This window comes from Molossus molossus, unplaced genomic scaffold (assembly GCF_014108415.1).
Source record: "Molossus molossus isolate mMolMol1 unplaced genomic scaffold, mMolMol1.p scaffold_m16_p_15, whole genome shotgun sequence".
In the NCBI taxonomy this organism is placed as follows: Eukaryota; Metazoa; Chordata; class Mammalia; order Chiroptera; family Molossidae; genus Molossus; species Molossus molossus.
This window is the reverse complement of record NW_023425350.1, coordinates 26,170,426-26,189,597: the sequence shown is the minus strand read 5'-3', so window position 1 is coordinate 26,189,597 and position 19,172 is coordinate 26,170,426.

The following is a 19,172-nucleotide window of genomic DNA, read 5'->3' as shown; positions in this document are numbered from 1 at the left end:
GCTCCAGCAGAAATAAGAACCAAGTGTTGTGGGAATGCGGACAATGAAAATAACTAACTGTTTGAGGGAATCAAGTGGCAACTTAGAAACAGTAACTTTGGGGTTAGTTCTCAAAGGACAAATTAAACTTTACAAGGAGGATTAGATCAGGCATATTATCATTACAGTCAGAATATTAACTCTTTGATTTACATGTCTACCTAGCAAATTTGGAGGCTTCAATAGATCGGGCTACTGTAAAATAAGAATTTTTTTCTACATTTTTAAAATTATAAAGCTGTCATGTTCTAATGCCTGACTACAAGCTAAATACTCATAGATGAGTAAAAGCAGAAGTCTAAGCCAGAATACAGTCAATGGATGAGGGCATTTAGCCTGGCAGGGAGTCAACATGCTGCAAGATCAAATATCCAGCCAGACCACTGTAGCATGTCTCAGCTGTGGCTGTACGCTGACCTCCACGTTTTCAAATTTAGCGTGTTCTTCACTTGTCTTAAATATTTCTTGGCTGTCTCCAGATCTGATATCCCCCATGCATCCCTCTGAAAACAACAGTGTCCTAAAATGACAGGGATGGTGGCAGAGAATTTCCACCTGGGTGTCTCACTGTATGATTGAACTCCACATGTCCAAAAGTAAATTCTTATATTTCCCTATGGTTCAGCTGGCCCTCCCCACTTCCTTCTCTCTGTACTGACAAATCATTCAAGTTACTCAGACTCACTATTTTAGAATTATCTATCACATCCACAAAGTCATGAGGACTTTTCCTTTGACGTGTCTTTTATAGCCAAGTTTTCTTCTCTTTTCTACCACTTGCTGTCACTGTGCTCTCCCATCTTACATCTGGATTATTACAGTTTCTTCCTTGGACCCCACCATTCCAGGAGCAACCCTGCCTGCAGTTAGCCTGTCTACTGTTGCCAAATGCATCGTCCTCAAATGTTATTTTGATTGTGTAATCCCTCACCTCCCAGCTCTCCTCTCTAGGTTGGAGAGAGTTGTCTACCTTATTACTCCAGAGTCCTTCTTTGTTTCTGTCAGCATTCCCAGAGCATTTTAACATCACAACTGATGTGCTGGCCATGTTTAAATATTTAGAAAAAAATACTTTGCCAGCTCTAAACACACTTACCATAATATATAGGTGCTTTATGACATTCATTGTATCTCTCTTTACAATCAGGAAGTTTTTAAATAAATATTTCCCTATAAAAAGGTCTACACACACACACACACACACACACACACACACACACATACACATGCAGACGGGGTGGGAGAGAGAGAGAGAGATCTCAGATTATCACAGAGCTATGGTAATGATTTATTGGCATACCTATGCTAAACTAACCATAAATATTCTAAAAGGCTTTCACCCTTTGTCCTCGTGCCAAGACCAAAAGCAATACCCTTCTTTATTTCAAACATTTGGATTCCACAGGATTTACACAATGCAGTTTAACCTAAACCACACACTGGCTTTCAGAATGAAGGGGGATCACTTTTTCTCGGTAATTTTTTTTAGCATTTAATGTAAGGAGAGCATTCATTATGCTATGGATCTACAATATGTCATGTCTGTGAACAATTGAGGTATCTTGTGTTAAAGGCATCATTCTGACTTGTTTTCCTAAAACAATTTTATTTTTATTCAACAACATATATTGAGCACCTCTAATGTAAGTGCTAGGTCCCAGCGGATTATGAGGAGATGAGAAAACCAGGGCCTGTGCCCTCAGGGACTGTGGGTTAGTGGAGAAGGAAGAGAAATGCAAGAGGCTGAAAGAGGATTGGATTACCTGGGGTGAGTGCACTCACAGAGGTGGAAACACAATGCGACAGGGAGATTACTATCCATTGGGAAGAATACATCCAAACCAAGCAGATTAGGCGTTAGTTTAGTTAGACCTTGGAGGAAAAAGGGTATTTTGTATGTGTGTCAACTTAGTCCAGGGCAAAACAAAAAGTAACTTTCAGAAGTAGCACCTACCATGGTGCTCTTCTCTACCCCACACATGTGGAAATCATCTTGGCAGTGCCATTTTGTCACTAACTAGAAGCCTGGAACCATAAAATACCACAAACCCCCCAAAATAGATGGTGCTTGATAAGTTTCTCATTTCACTGACACACTACAGAATGTCACCGTTCTTTTTCACATTCCTGGATTAAGCTGTTTCCTTTTTAGAGACTTTAAGCACATATGGTAGGAAAGAAAAAACACACACACACACACACATTCAAAGAAACCCATAACCACGTTAAGTCCCACTCAGAGTGTGATGTTTTAGCAGATGGCGGCTTATTAACTGTCATACCTAACTCTATTCCCACCTTAACTGTTGTATGGATACGCAGTTTTGAAATTAGGGCCTGGTTCCGCTCATGCAGGCTGTGTTTGACAACCAAGGCAGAACTGGATATAACTAAGATGTCCAATCTCTCCAACTCACAGCAAATGGTGATGCTTCCCATGTGAGTAAAAAAGCCAGTTTCCAGGTGTGACCCCTCTCTCTTACCCTCAAACCTCATCTCTCAGCCGTGTCTGCTTTAAGGCACCAGGACCTGGGGACCACACATGGACGCTGGAGTCAGACCACCTATTAATTCCAGACCCACTGCTTCCTACCAGCTCACTCTTAGCCAGTTACCTAACCTCCTCGAATCACCTAAGTGCTAAAAAACAGGGATATTAACATCTATCTGACAGGATTAATGAGTCATGATTATCACTTGCTAATTACTGTTTCCTCCCACACCCATTCCTGCTCTCTTCTCCCTACTCCATCCATGTAAACTTACAAACATGCTTTAGAAAACCCATTGCCTAATTATAGTAAGCCCATATAATTTAAATGTCATAAATACAAATGGCTGAATAACTTATTAATGACATAATTTTTCATGTTACTTATTATTTATATTATTCATGTAGGAGAGGCAATCTACTCTTCTCATTTGTTCAACTAACATTTATTGAGCACCTATGGGCCAGGGAAAGAATATTCCAGGCAGAGGAAACATCCAGTGCAAAGGTCCTGAGACATTAAAGAGCTTTGTTCCACTGGGGAACTGAAAAGAGACCACCGTAGGTAGAGTAGAGAAGGAGGCAGCAAGTGGTATGAGATTCGGTTGCAGAGTTACTAATGGCCAGATCATACATGGTCTTGAAGGCCATTCTATGGAGTTTGGACTTCAGTCAAAAGAAAATCTTTGAAGAGTTTTAAGCAAGGGAGAGAAACGAGCTGATTCATGTTTCAAATGCCACGCAGAAGAATATGTGAAAAATGAATTGGGGCTGGGGGTGGAAAGCAGGGTAGCCAGTCAGGAGGCTATTATAATAGTCTAGACAGGGGTATTAATCGTAAAGAGACTGCAGTAGAAACAGAGAAGTGTGTAGAGATCGAAATCACAGAATTACTGTGAATCCACATAAGGGAAAGTAGAAATCAAGAACCATGTCCTACACTTCTGGTTTCGAGTTATTGGAATGGTGGTATCATGCACTGAGATGTGGAACATACTTACAGGGAAGTTATAAAAAAACCTGTTTTGGACTTAAGTTTGAGATGCCATTTGGACATCTCAACTGGATGTATAAAACTGAGAGTAAAGAAAGCAGTCTGGAATGAAGATTTAGATTTTAGAGATGTCAACATAAAGGTGTTGTATGTATGTCGATATTTAAATTCATGGGACTACATGAGATTACTTAGGGGAAAGTGTAGCTAGAAAAACTAAGAGGTTCAGGTCAAGGCAGGCTGTAAGGCATTTGAGTGCATAGAACTCAATCGTAAGATGAGGTGCCACAGAGGAGACTGTGAAGGAAATTAAGAAGAAAACCAAGAAAATTCATGTACGCAAAGCCAGGACAGAGGAGTCTAATGATATGCTATGATGACAGTGACAGGACAACATAGAGTCTGGGATATGGAGTCATAGAGTTTGGTTCAAACTTTACTGTGGGGGAAAGGGATTTACTTAGCCTCTCCAAGCCTCTGTTTCCTCATCTGTGAAATGGGGATAAGAGTAATAATATCCTTCTTAGGGTTGCTGTGAGAATCAAACATCATGACTATAGAGCACTTAGCAACATAGTGAATGTAAAGGCTGACATATAAGTGCTCCATATATAAATGGCAGCTGTTGTCATTGTTATTTATCATTGCCAACAATATCTGGTGACTGCTCACATTTGCAAGCCATGATCTGAGGTGCAGTACAGAACATTATTCTCCCAAGAACTGTTCCCTAACGAAAGCATGGAGGCCTACCATAAGGCCCTTAAGAACATAAAATATCTATAGCATTGGTGGAATGGTGGGCATTCAAAAGTATGAGAAACCATTATGCTCTCTCAATAGGCTATTCTGTTATGAGCCCATAAAAGGGATTTAACACTGCTTTGTGAATAGCTGAAATAAGCTGTCAGCATACGATAAGGTATCTCCATTTCTCAAGGACTTTAAGTGGACCAGATAGAAAAGCCTCTGCAGAAAATGCCTGCTCATAGCTACTGCGTTTTTGTGGGGTATAAATCATGTTAGGGAAATATCAGGAGTGCCTCGACCTTCCCCTCCCCGTGCAGGGGGGAAGCTGAGAGAGGACAGGAGAGGTTAAGACAAGTGTGAATAGCATCTGCATGAGGGAAGAAAAATAGCCTCTCTCTTAGGAGGGCAGAGCGAAAAGGGTAAAAACCCAGAAAGGACCAAAGACTCATCCAAGATGCAGCTATTAGAAGTCAGAAGTCAGCTCAATATGGGCTGGGTCAACATTTCAGATTCCCATTGTCAAGACCAGGAGACAAAGATTGAGTCAGATGTCCCTGGAAATGATGAATTCAACACAGGTCCCCCACCTCAGAGAGAAAGGACTCCACCTTGGACAACTCTGTTTTTATCTTCGATTCTTGATTTGAATAAACCTTTTGAAAAATAGTTGAGTCCAGGTAATCATTCGCCAGTACCTGAAGAGCTGCTACTATGAATCAGACACTAGGAAGAATACATAGCAATGTGTTGTGTTCTTTACAACTTTCAGCATGCCAGGATTTCAGCAGGCACTATGAAGTGTGATCATCTGATGTGCACGGTGCTTAGAGAACCATCCTGTTCTTTTGGAAGGAGTATCCAGTTTGGCAGGACTTGGCATACACCTCTCCACAGCCGCACCTGATCCCCTGTAATGAATGGGTGCCATGTGGCATTGATGGTCACTCAAGTGGAGAAGTAAATGAAAGCCTGAGGACAAATTACCATCTCACCTCCTATTATTGGTATGGAGAGGTAGGACCTTGTCAGGGTCAGATTTATGAGGCTAATTAAATGAGAGAGAGAGAGAGAGAGAGAGAGAGAGAGAGAGAGAGGAAATGCATCAATGGCCAAATAGAAATCCAAGTAGGTAGCTTTGATGTATGAGTTCCATCTGCCTAATTTATCTGGTGTCTGCAATCTGTATGTGATCAAGAGCCTTAAACTCTGTGAGTGGCAAGTCAGGGAGGGGGTTGGCAGTGGGGGAGATGTCTCTTAGTGTTTTCCAACCAGGTCACCATGTGCCCTTATGAATCCTGCCAAAACAAAAGGGGATTTTCTCCTAAGAATCCTTGCATTTAGCCAAAAGAAATCCCCAAAGTTTTAAACATTGATGTTTAATCCTCATTTCAAGGGGTTTACTTTCTGGATATTTAGGGGAATTCTTTAGTTTCTCAATTTCCTTTTCTGAAAGCTCTTTGCGTCTCTCTGTCCTGAATTTTATGGGCATGGTTTTCATTACTAGCTTTTCCCATTCTCACTCAGCAGTTTACCCTTTGCCATTTCATATCAACCACTTTTGCCAAGAAACCCAGTTTCTTTGTGTCAATAAAATAAGAGCTTAACTGGGTTTATAGAGCACCCATTTAAATATATTTGTAGCAATGACAGCAAACTCAAAATGGACTCCTAAAGTGGGGAGGCCAACCCAGAATTTAGCCATGATCAAGACAAAGACTGTCTGAGCTTTCTGGGACTTGAAAGAAAGTTTGGAGAAGAGGAGCTATATAAATTATTCCTAAGACAAAGGAAAAAGAGGTCATAATAGCAAGTAATACATGACCAAGAAATACTAGCTGTACTACAGTTGACCCTTGAACAATACAAGTTTGAACTGCATGGTCCACTTATACATGGATTCTTTCTATTAATATACAGTTGGCCCTCTGTATCCCTGGTTCTTGCATCTGTAGATTCAATCAAGTGCAGATTGAAAATTGTATTTTCCACCCATGGTTAGGAGTCTGTTTATGAAGAGGGCCAACTGTATGCATTGTTCTATGCTATTTTATATAAGAGACTTGAGCATCTGTGGATTTTGGTATTCATGGGGGGTCCTGGAACCAATCCCTGGTGGATACCAGGGACTTCAGTTAACTTTTGGAGGAGTCAAAAGTTATATGTGAATTTTTTACTGCACAGAAGTTGGTGCTCTTAATCCCCAGGTTCTTCAAGGATCAACTGTGTTATTCTATAAATCTATAGATAAAAGCCGTGCAAAATTGCAGCATGCTAAGCAGTAGGCACAGATCAGAGAGGGTTAGAACAATAATTCTGCAACCTTGTTCAGTGTGGGGTTGGGTATTGAAAGATATGGATGGCTTATGCTTAGGAGAATGGCCATTTCCACATTTCCTTGATCTTCTTGCCTACTACTTTCCACCTATTGTCATGGAGTTTTTATAGCTGTATAGAATAATAGCACGTAGCTAACATTTGTTGATCACATACTATTTCCCAAGCACTCTGCTAAACACATTATGTTTTTCTCATGTAATCCTTGTAACAATTGTAGTGGTAGTATTGTTATTATTATTTTATGAATAAGGAAACTGAGGCACAGAGAGGGTAAATAACTTGTACAAGGCTATACTCTTTTTTAAAAATATATTTGTATTGATTTTAGAAAGAGAAGGAGGAAGAGGGAGAGAGAGAGAGAGAGAGAGAGAGAGAGAGAGAGAGAAACATTGATGTGAGATCAGTACATCGATTGATCACCTCCTACATGCTCCCTACTAGGGATTGAGCCCACAACCTGGGCATGTGCCCTGATCAGGAATCAAACTGGGACCTCTCAGTCCATGGGATGATGCTCAATCCACTGAGCCACACTGGCTGGGCCAAGGCTACATTCTTAAGAAGTAGCAGAGCCAGGATTGAAGCCTGCTAGGTATGAACTCCAGGACATGCACTCTTACTGTTATTTGCATAATTTATAGAGAGATGACAGAGATCAGGTGTTAACAGTAGAGTGACAAGAGTGGTTTGGATTCTGGATAGATATTGAAAGTAGAGCCAACAAGATTTTCTGATGTGTACAATATATGGTGAAGGTGTCATCAGTGGACATGGGGAAGGCTATGAAAGTACAGGAGCTCAATTTGTGGTGCACTTGGTTTGAGATGCCTATTAGATATCTAAGAATAACAGTGGGAAATTGTAACTCACCCCACCATTCTTTTGACATTGTTTCTATAAATGCTGACTGCAACTAATATGTACCTTATAAACAGTATATTTGTGTAAGAATCCTAGGAACTAACTTCAGAAGGCACAGACTCTGACCTTCAGTCATTCCAATTCCAGAAGATTTGCTAACCTTCAATTGTAAAATCAGGATGACGTAGAACCAGAATGATGCAAACCAGACCATCACTTGACCAGTTTCAAGATTCTTATTGGAATAGACTGTGCTGGACTGCCTGTAGAGAACTTTTTAACCCCTTTCCCTTAATTTCTTTGTTCTGCTTTGCCTCCCCCTCCTTATTAAAACCTCTTCCTGCCCTGGCCAGTTTGGCTCAGTGGTTAGAGTGTCAGCCTGTGGACCAGAGAGTCCCAGGTTTGGTTCCCACTAAAGGCACATACCTCAGTTGCAGTTTGTCCCTGGCCCCAGTTGGGGTTGTGTGGGTGGCAGCCATTCGATGTGTCTCTCTCACATTGATGTTTCTCAATCTCCCCTGCCTCTCCCTCCTGCTCTATCTAAAGATAAAGGCAAAAACTGTCCTCAGGTGAGGATAAAAACAAACAAACAACAACAAAAAAAAAACACCTCTTCCTGTACTGAGATTTTGAGATGGACTTTGTAACAAGAGTCCCCATCTCCTCAGGTAACCAGCACTTGAATAAACCACTTTCCTTTTTCACCAGCATCTGTCTCAGGAGTTTGATTTTTGTGGCAGCAGGCAACTGAACTGGAGTTTTGGTTACATGAGTGGAGATACTGAGTGAGCAAGGGAGAGGTTCAGACTAAAGATATAAATATGAGAGCAAACAGGATCCACATATAGATGGTACTCTAATCCATGAGATTGGATGATGTCACTCAGGGAGTAAGTGTTAACAGAAAAAAGGGCCAAGGACTGAAACCTGGAAAACTGCTACAAGTTGAGGTCTAGGAGATGAGTAGGAACCAGCCAAAGAAACTGAGGGGGAGTGGCCAGAGAGACAGGAGAGTATAGAGTCCTGGAAGTCAAATGAAGAACATGTTTCAAATAGGAGAGAGAGTCATTAAGGTCTCAAAGTTTCTGATTGGTCAAGCAAGACAAGAAATTAAAATTTAAGCATTGGATTTAGCAAGGTGAAGGTCTTTGGTGAATGGGCAAGAGGGAGGGCTTTGGTAGACAGGTGGAGAAGTTGTCTTAGGTAGATGCATGCAGTTTCTGTAGTAACTGGAAAGAATTGAGGACATTGTGACAATTTCAGGAAGATAGTGGGTGGATGATTGGACCTTATAGAAACTCTCTGCTGGTCTATAATGTGTTCAGCAAATGTTAATGTGTTCAAAGAAAGGAGAAATCTTATAAATAGAGATGACAAAAAAAGTACTGATGGGGAAATTGGAACTTGAGCTTTGAGAGATCTGTGAGAGGAAACTGGTAGAGAGGAAGTAAGTATTTCAGGAATGGAAAACCATCTGAACCCAGAGACAGTAGTGAACAAGGTATGTTCACGTGGAGGATTTCTCTGAAAAATTGAAAAGTTCAAGATAAATTTGGAAATATTGATTAGATTCAGACTGTAGAGAGCTTAAACAACACGTGTCTTAAGCAATGAAGAAAAGAAGAATGACATAATAGAAGAAGAGATATCAGGAATTAATCTAGCAGTGGTAATAAGGTAATTGGTGAGAAGAACTTCAGATCACCCAAGCCTAGTTGACAAGAGTCACTGGGAGCAAAGGAAGAGGTGCCAGAAACAATATGAATAAAAATAGTGAGTAGGTCAACTAAAGGGGAAAAAAAAGAGGCAGACACAGATGCTGGAGATTCAAGCCAAGATAACTAAGACAATGATGGATCGCTTGACAAAAATGCATAAATAATGTATATAAGCAAGAAGGTAAATAAATCAGAAGAACAAATTTGGAAATTTAAACCCTGGACATTTGAGTTTGAGAGGACAGAAGGATATCTGTATAAAAATGTCCACCAGAAAAAAAAAAAAAAAAGCCCTGGCCGGTTTGGCTCAGCGGTTAGAGTGTCGGCCTGCGGTCCGGAGAGGCCCGGGTTCGGTTCCTGCTAAGGGCAAGTACTTCGGTTGCAGTTTGTCCCCGGCCCTGGTTGGTCATGCGGGTGGCAGCCACTCGATGTGTCCCTTTCACGTCGATGTTTCTCTCTCTCTCTCTCTCTCTCCCTCCCACTTTACCTGAACAAAAAAAATGGAAACAATATCCTCAGAGAGGATAAAAAAAAAAAAAAAATGTCCACCAGATAGGTTGGGAAGTAGATTTGGTGACTATGTTGAGAAGTCCGAGAACTGGTATAGAAGAGAAGAGCAGAGGCCAAGGCTGGACCCCTGGTCTGGCAGCGTGTCGTGAGTGAATCAGTAAAGCGCACAAGCCAGAGATGGGGAGTTTCGAGACGGGCCAGGCCAATGTGTTGAGAATTGCAGGAACATCCAACTGCCAGCGGAAGAGAGAAGCGGCCTCAGTGACATGAGCCCTGAGGCCTTCAGCAGGTCACTGTCAATAGAGAGATTAGAGCACATCCAACTTCCATCCTGAGGGATAAGTAGAAAGTCAGGGTGGGGGGTGGGGAGGTAAAACATGTTGATTGATTTTTTTGAAAAGTTTGGCAATCAAAGGAGAGAGGGGACTCATTCTATAGCTAGAGAGGTCAGAAAGATCCATTTTCGAAGGCAGAGAAAGGTCATGTATGTTTGAAGAAGAGATATGGATAAGGAAAGACCAAAGTGACCCCTAAAACAAATTAATAATTCGAAGAATTAATGTTATTATTGTTAGCCTATAATAAAATTTCATTTGTCACAGACTGATTTGATGTCAAATAGAAGAATTTTTTAAAAATCTATGTCTAACCCATTAGATCTGAAAGAGACAAAAAAGATAGATGTAAAGGTAGAAGTTTCTATTTTCTATCACAGTGAGGACATCAAATTTGTGGTTGTGGTAGGATTGAATAATTCCCCTCTCCCCTCCCTCGACTGATAAAAATGTTACCTTCATGGCAAAAGGAACTTTGCAGATGTGATTAACAATTTTTTTTTTTTTATCCTCACCCGAGGATATTTTTCCATTTTTTGTACAGATAGAGTGGGATGGAGAGAGAGGAAGGGAGAGAGAGAGAGAAACATCGACGTGAAGGGACACATCGAGCGGCTGCCACCCGCACGACCAACCAGGGCCGGGGACAAACTGCAACTGAAGTACGTGCCCTTAGCGGGAACCGAACCCGGGTCTCTCCGGACCGCAGGCCGACGCTGAGCCAAACTGGCCAGGGCGTAATTAACAATTTTGAAATGAGGAGAGTAGTCTAGTTTATCCAGTGGGTCCACTCTAATCCCATGCATTCTTAAAACCAGAGAACCTTTCCTGTCTACAGTCAGAAAGAGCTATACAATGGAAAAGTGAGTAGAGACGCATTGTTGCTAGCTTTGAAGTGGGATGAAGTAAGCCAAGGAATACAGGAAGCTTCTAGAAACTGGAAAAGGCAAGGAAACAGATTCTGCCCTACAGCTTTTAGGAAGGAATTTAGCCCTGCCAATGCCTTGGCTTTAGTCCGGGAAGACTGATTTTGAACTTCTGACCTGAACTGTAAGATAATAAACTGTCTCGTTTTAAGTCCCTAAGGTGGTAGTAATTTGTTACAACAGCAATCGGAAACAAATACAGTGGTTAAACTGCTTCCTTCCCCAGACAGGTAGCCCACAGCTCACCACTACTTCCCCTCCTCCCTCACCCTGCTCCCTCTTTAATCACGTTCCAAGGGTCTACTGAATTCCAAAAGATATGACAATTAAAATTCCTAACAGCTGGCGCGCGAATGTGGCGCCAATCCTCCTGAGCTCCAGGCTCCTTTCCCTTCGGGCATTTATTTCAGCTGAGCACTCATTCCCGCGCCCCAGGTGCTACTCTGCGCCGTACCTGCCATCCAGGAATAGAAACGATTGTGGTGGATGCTCCAGGAAGCCACAGAGAAGCCTGAGTGCAAATGACTGTGCCTGTTACAGTCACGGGAAAGATGCCTTCAGTGAGCTCTTCAGATTTGCGCAGAACCATGAGCTGTTTCCTATAACGAAGAGCTGAGATGATTTTTTTTTTCCTTTGTACTTCACTTTGAATTCAGTCCGGATGAATTTCCACCTGATGTTTAACAGAATTAAGCATATGCAGCTGTAGCCCTAATTGCCAGGACCCAAGTTATCAAGGCCCTAGAGATTGTCTTTGGACTCTGAAGATGGGCTCTGACAATAAAACAAAACAACACAAAAACAAGTTTTCTGAGCTATTGATAAAGCAGGTACATACTGAGTGAGCAGTATTGATCAGAGGAGCAATTTACTGTACAGCAGGGAGAAAAGACATCAGGGTTAACAAGTCGAAATAAAAGGAGCTAAGTTAATAAATGTAGGGGAATGTGGAGAGGTCATGAATGCTTAATGGAGAAACAGCCAAAAACAAGAAGAAAAATAAAAAAAAAAGGAGAAACTGAAGGATGTTTATATTCTTAGCATCATAAAAGTGAAAGGTGTCAAGGACACCATTGAGGTTTAGGCATAGAACACAGAGGGTTCAACTGAAGCTGAATTATACCTGCCCCCGTCTCTGTTGCCCCAGCATTAGAGCTTATTTTCCAAGTTAACGATGTTCTGATAAGAAAAAAGTACACTAGTTGTTAGAAATTGGGCTACATGTGTCTAATTAGCACCATTCTGAGAGGAGATCTGAGTAGGGTTTTGGAGAAGGTGGTTGTGCAGCCATGAATGAGGTTACCAGAGAAAGAAGTCAGTTATGTCTAAAGGGTTAATTTGGACCCTTCCAGCAGAGAGAGCTCCTGGCCTGGAGACCTGTTGCTTCTGTGATTGAACAGACAAATGGGTGTAGAGATTTACAGATGTGTTTGTATATAAGCCTTGTGTTGACCATTCTACATGGAAGGAAATCCTTGGAACATAGGCCAAGTAGTAGTTCAAGGCTCTGGTGCTTTGTGGAGTCTAGCGCAAGAACAAGGCATTGATGGCAGCCTGTGGCTTGCCCTGTCTCACTGGTGTTCAGGAGGGTTTCCCCTCCCAGGCAGGTGCATATAGATGAGAACAGTGTCAATGGCACTCATCCGTCATTCACTGTAAAAACAAAACCAATGTTCAATTGTCTGTATGCGGGCTAAGTTTTGATGGAGACTTGCTTAAGGGTACCATAAGATACAGCAAACAAATCTATTGATTTTGATGATATCTTAACATAAATCATACCTCCAAAAAATGAAAGATGTGGGCTTATCTGTACATTTTCAGGGACCTTTTCTCTCTGATTAAACAAGGGAAGGGGCAGGCACTGGGCGGCAGGACAATAATGTGATACATCTTTTTCAACCTTAAGATGTATTTTTGTTGAAATTCCATGTACTTTTCTTTACCTTGAAGAAAGGTGGACAATGAAAGTTGTGTTGATATCAACTTGCACTCAGTTACACACATTTGTAAATATATACTACCTTTCAACTTGACGAGTTAATATGTATGTTTATGTACATGAAGGTATAATGGGAGGGGTTAGACAATCCCACCATTAAGAACCCACTGCCTCCGGTTGATTGTATAGCTTAATTGCAGGAAAACAGAAGAATAAATAATCTCAAATGACAAAGTAATCCAGTGGTTTTGGAAGAAAAAAAAGTCCTATGAGTTTTCCCATGTTTATTAATACCGAACCAGTGACCTACAATGAAAATGTAATATGTTAGTACACATACTATTATACAAAGTGATAGGTTATATGTATTTTTGTTAACACTCCAGCTTGCTAATTCTTTGCTTTCTTTTAAATCTAACCTAATTTATTTCAGTCTGTATTAAGCATGTCTTTTTATTCTGATGCTTTGCAATCTAGGGCCTTGTTGACTCTGGAGGAACTTCCCAGGGCTAACCAATTCCTAGAGATAGTAAAGAACTCCCCAGAAAGTGCACCTTTCATATGCAAACTAACCAATCCCGAGTCCAGCTCAACCAACTTCCTTCATTGGGCTTTCACATTTTGAGCACTATCCCCCTTCTCTAATCACACTAGGGCCACTTACTGGGCAAGGAGACGGTCCCTACCCCCCAGTACCCACTGGTATTATTCAAACAGTCAATCCTAAATTTGTATCCCTGACTCACCTGCTCCTTCCCTGGAAACCACAGTAAGGACTCTTGCCCATGTCTTCCCTTTGCTCACTCTGCCTGCTGACTGATCCTGGTCTTCCCTGTATGCCCCACATCCACCCCAGGGCATGGCACAGGCCCTCCCCTTAGGAACTGTGAGTAATAAGCTCTCTCTTCAATGGTAGTCCTCTCTTGATCTACTGGCCTTACCATACCAGAAAAAAAACCCACAAAATCTACATCTTAAAACACAGCTCTGTGGGTATGGGTTCAAGAAAATGTGGTTGATTAAAGATTAGGATGAGGGATGGTGCTAAAAAAATGCCAAGGTGATGTCATAAGAAAAGTTCTTTTGTTTCTGTTTTGTTTGTTTGTTTTTCTCAATTTACCCATTGCCAAATATTCACACTGCAAATTCAGTTACTTAGCAAACATTTTAGAACTCCCATGTACTAACTAGATCTGTGTAAAACCATCTCTGTAATTCAAGTGGAATCCTTATTATATAAACAGCTGACACTACCAAGGCCAGGAAAGAAGGACCACACAACTCTCTTCTGGTGGGCCATGGTCACCTGAGTTAGTACATGGACAGTGTCTAGGGGCTTCCTGATGTCCTATCCATGCCACCTGGGAAGTAGGGTCACACAAGAATGATGTGACCATATATCACCTTGGGTTCCTTTCAGCTAATCTGCAATAACTGTCCTTCAAATTACTCTACAAATATATAGCCGTTTACCTTCCACCCAAATATGCTAAAAGAAAGGATGCTGCCCTGTCTTTACACCATAAATATCTTTAAACCAATCCATGGAATTGTCTGAAAGTTAACTGCGGGGGGGGGGGGGGGGGGGGCTAAAAGGTTTCATTTAAATAATTGCATACTTGTATCCTTAGAAAATTTCCTCATCCCAGTTTTATAGTTGAGGAACCTAAAACCTAGAAAAACGGTTTTATCTAGAATTAATGACTAACTGGGGATAGAGTCCCTGTCTGCCTTCTACTGCAGTTCTGCCCCAGCTAGTTGTGTGATTTAGAGCATATCGACTGATTTCCCTAAACCTCAATTACTTTTCTTGAAAATGAGGATAATAGTACCCCTTCACAGCTTTGTTGTATTATTCAACATTCAAGTAAAAAGTGCTTTGTAAACTATAAATAATGCATATTATTAATAGTATCATTAAGCTGATAGAATAAAGGGACTCCCCATAAATAACTCAGACTTATAGTCCTACCTTCTTTCAGAAGACAGAACACAAATCCTAGAAATACACTTGGAAAAAATGTTTCATCCAATAGTCTAGAGCTACTAGAGAACCTCTGTTTGTAATTATGGACTTATTCTTTTTGGCTACTGTGTAATCCCAGGAATACCGTGGGAAGCTTTTAAAGTATTTGATCGCCTTTTGCAAATATATATTTAGTTACAGAAATAATACATGCTAATTACAAACTTTCCAGTAATACAAAGGTAGAAAAGCAGAGTGATGCTGATCCTTCCGTCACCGTCCCCAACTGCAACACCCAAAGGCAGCACTGTTCCATACAGTTTTCAACACAGAGAAATGAGATCATATCTTATATACGTAAGTCAATGTTTTATCCTCAGTGATCTATGGCAGGCATTTTTATCCATATAGAGCTGTCTGACTGTTTTTCCAGGTATATGATATTCCATTGCGTGAATGAATCATCATTATGGCCCCCTCCCACTTAGGTTGTTTCCAGTTTGTCATTTTTATACTGTGCTATAATGAACTTCATTGTTATGTAGTTGTGGACACTTGTGTTTGAGTATTTATATAGAATTGATTCCTGGAAGGCAGAGGATAGACACCTTTGGGAGGGCTCAGAGAACCTAGACATTTGTTTTCACTTTAAGAAACTGTCCTGCCTGACTTTTATCAGTCTTTCCCCACCCACTGTGCCTCCAGGCAGACAATTATGCACAAGCCCAAGGCAGATGCAGTCTAGATGGTGCAGAGTCGTAATGGCACTAGAATAGAACCCATTGCATAAGAGGGGTTATCTGGCAGGCTCTGCAGAGTGACTCAGCCCTCACATCATTTGCCTCTCACCCTGTCAAACTCCACATTCCTGCTGATTTGTGGCATCTGTGTGTACAATGAAACTTTTCACAACACCGGCATAGGTTGCTTTAAATATACCATGGAGGTCATGTCGCAGTTAGTGAGCATTCATAAATAGCTCTCTAATGAATAAAAACAAGAGGAAGACGAAGCTCCCATTCTGCAAAAACATTAGACTCGGTCTGCATTTGGAGACAGGGAATAGGGATCACTCCTCAGCCAGGTGAGCCACTGGCGCGCCCACGGCACGCTTCTACCCAGCGGGCTGCTCCCAACGCCAGCCTCTGGCCGCCATACTCCCAGCCTGTGTATCTGAACCCCAATGCCTGGGGAAAGGCTGGGACAGCTCTCAACTTTTAGCGCTGTCTACAGCTTTAAGAAAATATTTTTAGGAGTCCAGTTGTATTTACTGAACATTCATGGACCAATTCTGATGCATCCAGTGTTCTAGACCAACTGTAATTCACCTGTTACACTGGACTTTTGGCTGTGCTATAGTTTTCCTAAATTGAAATGTTCCTTATGTTCAAAGATCTCCCTGGTGTTCAAAGCAAAATTGGTTTCCTATAAAAACTTGGCATAGCTACCATTAATTAACAGAAAGCAGAATGCCTCTGTGTGTTTACCTTCACAAAGTGTGTTCATGCAATGCATTTCTTTCCCGGAGGCATAGTTTGTTCCTATAGATCAGAAATTAAGAATGTATTAAAAAATAAAGGCATGTCTTTCAGCAGCAGGGAACTTTTAAAAAGTAGAATACTATATTTGATGAAAATATATCAGACACAGGGGTGTGAAAATTAAATAGAGCCTCTCACTATGATCAAGTAAATTACGTTCAATCGGTCACTTTATCAGAGGCTACTTTCCTGTGCTTGATCCAACAGGCCAAACAATGTATGGGCTGATCAGCCAGCCGGTCGGTAGCTATTCATTGGCCAGTTTTATGGCTGATTCAACTTGTTAGTAAGGCAGGGTAGAAGTGTGCGTGTGTGTGTGTGTGTGTGTGTGTGTGTGTGTGTGTGAAAGAGATTTCATTACTAGTTATATGAGTAAAGACTCATTGAACTTTAGAGCTTAAAGTTAGAATTCTTGTAAAGACTGAGGCTGGAAAACAAGACTAAAACAAAGGTTTTCTGTGTGGTTTCTTTCCAGTCGGCATAATTGGAGTCATGGTACACCTACATCTATGGACCATATTGAAATATAAGTTACATTTCATATTCATTAGATGATTTTAAGTTCTAATGACTTCTGGGTATACCCTTGATGTTTGGAACCACATTTCATATTATTTTTTTTGCCTCTGTGACTTTTATAATAAGGTTATGGATGTAAGTAATACTGATAAATACTAGACATTTAATAAACCCTTGCCGTATTTAATTAAAGATGATTTCATCCCTCTGTAATCTATGTTCTATGATAGAAAACATATAATAAAATATTTTAATTCCAACATGCTGCCCAGATTCTTTCAGGCCTGTCACTCACCAGAAGCCGGGCGCAGGGGGACTTGCATGTGAAGGAAATGGCCTTGTTGGCAGTTCTCTTTCCTTCTTCCCTTCTGTTGAAATCAGGGCCAGAGCCAAACAGAGCGATGCCATGTGTCCTGGGAGCGCTGAGTAACATCAATTCTATTAAGCTGGAAATGGGACAGAGCCCAGACTCAGGCAGGCAGGAGGCAGGCCGGGGCCTTGGCAGCCAAGGGCAGGCAGGAATGGGCACCATGAACCAGAGTACAAGCAGGGCCAGCGGCAAACTTGACGGTCCTGAGTCCAGTCTGACAGGTGCACACTCACCCATGTGTAAAGGGGTCACAAGGCCTGCAAGATTCACTCCTCCCACGACCATCCACACCCCAGCCCACACCAGCTCTGTGCCTGCCCTCGGTGCCCGCCAGCCTTTCGTTTCAGCGCCCATTTCCATCTGGGCACCTCTGTGCCCCGTTCTTTTGTGGAGCAACCCACCTCTTCACCTCTAGCCTGATGGCGTTTCCTCTCCTTCCTCATTTGGTGATGCTTAAACCGCTTTTCTAGACTCGTGAGCACCGCGGTCCCTCGAACCTGTCTTCAGAACCCACTCCTGTAACTGCCACCGCAGGCAACCGCGCATTCAGCCCAACCCCCCAGCTTCCACTCTGCCCTCGGCTCAAGGCAGCCAGTCGGTCTCAAGGCATAATCATCCAAGGGCAGAATGAAGCCAGGCACAGGTCAGAGTGTGTGGACTCGTGGGACTTCAGCCTGAAGGGAGGAACACGGTAGCTCGGGCGGGCTCAGCGTGATGTCAGGCAGGAGGTTGCTGCTTGGTACTGGTGATGAGGAAGAGTCAGCCAACGCCAGAGCCCGGCCTTTGTGGCCATGTCACTGGACATTCAGGCTGGAAATGTGAGCTGATTTTGAAGTGAGGCTAATATCCTTCCTGCCATAATTGATTTTGGAACTAAAGTGAACATGAGGTTGGAATTGAGACCACTTAAAACCCAGCTTTAAGGAGTTAGGGAGGACAAAGGTAGGAGAAGAAGGGAGGACAAAGGTAGGAGAAGAAGGACAGGTACAAGAAGTAAGTGACGGGAATGTCTTGGCGGAGACGCAGACTTAAAGATGATTATTTGTAGTATAGTAAGACAGAAAAAAATCTGTTATTTCCACTGTAAGAATTATGTTTGAGAGAACTTTTAGAAAGAAAAAAATGATAAAGTAGTTAGCAATTTTAGGCTTTTCAAACTAAACAGAAAATGGTTATGATAATAGCTATAAATTTACTCACACACCAAGAGCATTTATTTACAGTGGGCATGCACCTTGCTGAAGAAAAAAGAATAAACTTCCCTTTCAGAACTCACAAATTCCAGTTGAAATGACAACTCTCTCAACAGAGCGGGTGGTTCAAAAGAAATATTCAGGCTTGGAGAAGGCCTGCTGGTTGTAAGGCAACCTCTGAACTCACACACCGAGATCAAAAGGTGTCCTCCCCGGAGTGTGTGTCAGCAGTTTGATTCTCACTGTGTAATCTGATTTGCCGTTAGAAGTCAATGCAATAATTACAGCAGCAAATACTTAAATATATGCTTCAAACCTGGATAATTGCCCAGAAGTAAAATGCACCCAAGGATCCAATATTCTGACATTTAATAAAAGTTTGAAGTATATTTGCAGTCTGCTGTAATTTAATTTTCTTGAGTTCAATACTTAATAAAACAATAGAAATTCTTACAAGTATCTTCTCTTTTTATTGAGCGAGAGAGAGATCAGTTTGTTGTTCCACTTATTTATGCATTCATTGGTTGCTTCTTGTATGTGCCCTGACCAGAGGTTGAACCTGCAACTTTGGTTTATTGGAACGAAGCTCTAACCAACTGAGCTACCCAGCCAAGGCCTCTAAGTATCTGTGCCATTCAGAAACTACTGGATATGATGAGCCTGATTCTGGAGTCAAACCG